This window comes from Octopus bimaculoides, chromosome 1 (genome assembly GCF_001194135.2).
Source record: "Octopus bimaculoides isolate UCB-OBI-ISO-001 chromosome 1, ASM119413v2, whole genome shotgun sequence".
Classification (NCBI taxonomy): Eukaryota; Metazoa; Mollusca; class Cephalopoda; order Octopoda; family Octopodidae; genus Octopus; species Octopus bimaculoides.
The window spans coordinates 127,660,927-127,665,783 of record NC_068981.1 but is presented as its reverse complement, the minus strand read 5'-3'; the positions used below and the strand labels follow the sequence as shown (position 1 = coordinate 127,665,783).

At 35.6% G+C, this 4,857-nt stretch overlaps 1 protein-coding gene and 1 long non-coding RNA gene across 5 annotated transcripts in view; one reads left to right on the top strand and one right to left on the bottom strand.

Annotated features, from left to right (window-relative positions):
* Positions 1 to 4,857, bottom strand: part of LOC106883597 (sorting nexin-16) — a 114,280-nt gene that overhangs the window by 44,251 nt on the left and 65,172 nt on the right. The window lies entirely within an intron of this gene.
* Positions 1 to 4,857, top strand: part of LOC128248617 (uncharacterized) — a 17,932-nt gene that overhangs the window by 11,003 nt on the left and 2,072 nt on the right. The window contains exon 2 of the long non-coding RNA XR_008264803.1: positions 65 to 91. This is a non-coding gene — a long non-coding RNA (uncharacterized LOC128248617). The remainder of the gene's footprint in view (positions 1 to 64; positions 92 to 4,857) is intronic.

Genomic DNA, 4,857 nt, shown 5'->3' with positions numbered 1-4,857 from the left:
TATATATATATATATATATATATATATATATATATATATATATATATTATTTATATTATTATAGGATTGAACACCATGCATCCTCTTCCAAGTAAGTTTTATCTCTCTCTCTCTCTCTCTCTCCATATATATAGAATTATATATAAAAATATATATAAATATATAATTCATATTAAAATGTATGGGTCTGTAAATAAATAAATATACAGATGCATACATGCATAAATGCAAGCATGCCAGTATGTCACGCACACACACCCAATGCACATAACCATATACTAATGACCTAAATCTATATTTTGACTGGCGTCATGCCCTAATCCATTACAAAAGAAAATAAAATGAGCCTTAGATATTGAAGCTAAACATAACTGAATGCAGGCTACATTTCATTGACTCATTATCTTTAGAAATCGTAAGCTCCAAATAAATGCACAAATTTGCCACTCTGTTAAACTATTCTTTCCCTGCCAAAATTAAAAATCATAGTAAAATTTATAATGTATTTTTTTAATAATTTCATGCACAATTACTATTTTTTTTATTCCATAGTGAGGAAAGCCATAATTTATGACATTATTATCATTGTTTAACCCTTTAGCATCTAAACCGGCCATATCCAGCCCAAATATTCTACCAGTTTTATATCCAAACTTCTTAACTATATCTCCACCTTCAAGGGAAAATGAAATCAGTTATATGTATGCAATAGATATATGGTTGCACATACTGGTTCATGGAGCTGAATCTGCATCTGATAGCTACATCTATAAGAATAGTTAGTAGTGAGAAATCATCATCATTAACATTTTAAATCCTCTTTCCATGCTAAAACAGGCAGGATAGGAGAAAGTTCTTATTTGGAGTTACTGTCTCCCTAAAAGAGGACCACATCACACTCCTATATATTACATTCTTTTGACATGGTTTCTACAGCTGAATGTCTTTCCTAACATCATCCATATTACAGGGTGAAATAATGTATTTTATTGTAGTACCCACTCTAAAGAGATTGTATTTCCTCAGATTAAACAGACCTCTTGACCGTATGAGAGCAATGTGAATAATGAATGATGTAGAGGAATGAGTGTATTGGCTAACAGTAAAGAAAGGTGGTGATAGAGGATATTGAATAGTCATCCCTCATTACACAGGCATCATAATGGGAGAAGTATATTGATAAAGAGTGATGATAAAGGGATTGAATTTCAGTAGATCCAATGTGATCTCTTGCTACACAGGTGGTTGGTACAAAGAATAAGAGACAGTAAATATTTGATGAGAGAATAATAAGGAAGGGGACAGTAGTAGATAAACATAACAGGTAAGAAACTCGAATGTAGATATATCATACAACCCATCTTCTATCCCCATTATTTTAACATCACTTTTGATCATACTTTAATGAACAAGCTGGTATTTTCTAACACTGTGCCACAACTCATTGCAGTCCTTCATGTGAGACATCCTCTAGACCTCAGTGGTATCCTCTTTAAAAAGTACTTTTCCTGTAGTTGTCTTACTAAGAGGAGGATATCAATTGTAACTTTTCCTGACACAAAGTTAAACTCCATTTCAGTATGGCCAATTCACTGTAACCATCCTGGATAGCCACCCTCAAGATCTTTAGTAGATTAGATTGATCCCAGGACTTCTTTTATTGATCTTGCCTGTATGAAAGACAAAGTGAACCTGGACAAGATTTGAATTCATAACATAAAAATACTCAGCCAAATACTGCACAAGCCACTGTGTCTTATGTTGTACAAGTTCTGCCCTCCAACTAACCATATATAGAGAAAAATTCCTTTTTGTTTTCATTCATTAATATTTGGGTTAATACTGAATCAAATTTGTTTTTCGGTTATGTAAAAGAATGGCAAGGAGGTTCATATTGGTTGTAGCCCTACTTGTAGCACATCTTTCTTCATAAAAATACAAAGAGATAGTTTTCTTAGATTTTGTTGTAGTGCACAGAGTGTACCTTCTCACCATTGTTGCAGTTACCATCATATACTTCTATCATATATAAATCATCATCATCATCATCATCCTTTAAAGTCCATTTGCCATGATGGTATGGGTTAGATGGTTTGACCAGAGCTGGCAAGTTGCACCAGGTTCCAGTCTGATTTGGTTGGTTTCTACAGCTGGATGCCCTTCCTAACACCAACCACTTTACAATGTGTGCTAGGTGCTTTTAACACAGCAGCATAAGCGCTTTTACATGGTGCCAGCATGAGTGCTTTTTACATGATACTGGCACATGACACTTGCAGCCAATCTTCCACAGTGGAGGACAAGTACAATTAACTACCTGTCTGTACTCATGATTTATGAAATTCAAGAATATAAGCTATGAAATCAGCCAACATAAAGGAAGGACTTACACATATTAGCTGATGGAAATATTTTAACACATATTTGACTGAACATAGATACTGTATACAAGGTCGAGAATGATGATGTAGGTTACTGAAATGAAACAGCAAATGGAAAACAGCAAACAATAAAATCATAAGCCAATAAAGAAGTGCATTATATGACAGCATATGCAACATCGAGTGATGTGCAATTGTAAGGGTAATGTAATACAATTGAAACATCATGAAAAATTTATAAAAATAACTTTGTCATTATGAAGCTGGTGTTTTTTGAGGCATAATCAACAGGAAGCTTTGAGGGAACATCTTTCATTTAGATCGCTTGAAAACATAGACCCAAGGGCAGTTTAAGGAAGGATGGTAGCAAAAGGATTTAATCAACATTATTTCTATAAAAGATGAAATTTGATATGCAGACAATCAGGATTGCAGTCAGAGTTAAGGAGAGAGAAAACTTGCAAGGCCTAGTTAACAATAAGGTTTGTTGCAGCAATCTCCTTGTAATACAGTTTCATAAAACAAGCAGCCAAGTTTGCTAGTCTGTTTGTCTCTAATAAACATGCCCTAAATAGTCCTTAAATTTACACACTTAACATAAGACTCTCTGGTTAAAACAATGGATTATGTATTAGTGTTTATAATACAGTTAAAATAACAGAAACAATTTAGAATACTTCATTTGAGATGACTGAATGGAAAGCTCTCCATAGTGAAATCAGTAATGTGGTTGCTCAGTAAGAGATAGATACAAGGTTCAAAGCCCATGAGTGGACTTGTTATTCTTTTCTCTCTCAAATTGGCAATTACAATATCTAATATGATTTGCTTTATTCTGATTGTTAAATTTTAGTTTTAATTCAAGATTTTAAATCAGTAATTATAGAAGTATACTCTAAAGTACTGCTCATAATTAAAATGCATACATATAGCTATGTGGTTAGGAAGTTCACTTCCCAACCATGTGATCTTGAGTTCAGTACCACAGTACAGTACCTTGGACAAGCATCTTCTACTATAGCTCCAGGCCAACCAATGCCTTGTCAGTAGATTTGATAGATAGAAACTGAAAGAAAACCATTGTAATGTGTACATGCGTGTGTGCGTGTGTGTGTACACCCTTTTCTAGACATCACGTGATGGTTGTAAAGCAGTGGTTCCCAAACTTTTTCAGGCTGCCACCCACTTGGAACCTGACCACATTCCATGCACCAACACCACCCCCTCTCACCACCACAAACATAGATCATTTTCTGCAGCAAATTCAAAACAACTGTATTTCACAAATAAAACTTAACCTAATTAACCCATTATCTTGGGTTTTGCTTCCATCCATCATCCCCTTTTGGTCACCCATTACCACCCTGTTTTTCTTCAATACCCCCACACACACACCTGGATCTTTCCATCACCCACAAGAGGACAGTAAATGAACATCATCAGCATACAAGTGGGGTACTTTGTTTCTAGTCTTCTGCGAAAAACATGTGTAGCTATTGGAGAAATATCTTTTTTGGAAACAGGTGAGGGCTGGTAACATGAAGGGTATCCAGCCATAGAAAAATCTGCCAGAACAAATTTTGTCCATGCAAGCATGAAAAAGGGGATGTTAAATAATAATAATAATAATCCTTTCTACTAAAAGCACAAGGCCTGAAATTTTGAGAGAGGGAATTAGTTGATTACATTGATCCCAGTACTCAACTGGTACTTATTTTATCAACCCCGAAAGGATAAAAGGCAAAGTCAACCTCAGCGGAATTTGAATCCAGAACGTAAAGACAGATGAAATGCTGCTAAGCATTTTGCCTGGTGTGCTAACAATTCTGCCAGCTCACAATCTTAATAATAATAATAATCCTACAACACTTCGCAAATATCTCCAAGTAAAACCACCAATAGAAGAGAATGCGACCAATGACTGTGTGTACTCCATCCCAGGCAGCTGTGGTAGGTTATACAAAGGCAAAACATGCTGCCCCCTCAAAATAAGGATAGACAAACATCACAAAGCTGTGACACGAGGAGATATTGATAAATCGGGTATAGCTGATCATGGATGGAAAAATGGAGACCACCTCCCCCTGTGGGATGAAGTTAAAATAATAGACAGAGAACACCAATGGAAAATACAAAAACTAAAAGAGGCAGCACATATTCTAGGACATAATAACCTCCTAAGCAGACCTGGTGCAGATATGAGTAGCATGTGGGAACCAGTACTAAGGAAGGATAGGAGAATATTAGATTTACAAGCCCTAAAATTCACTCCATAATTGTCCATGGGCATATGTCATAGTGATCAAAAGCACGGGCTACTAACCCCAAGATTCCAAGTTCAATTCCAGGCAGTGACCTCAATAACAGTAACAATAATAATGACATCGAAAAATACCTTAGGAATGAGAACCCAGGATCGAAATTTTCCCAAGACACCGGATGAAGGCTGGAGGGTATATCAGCCGAAACATGTTAA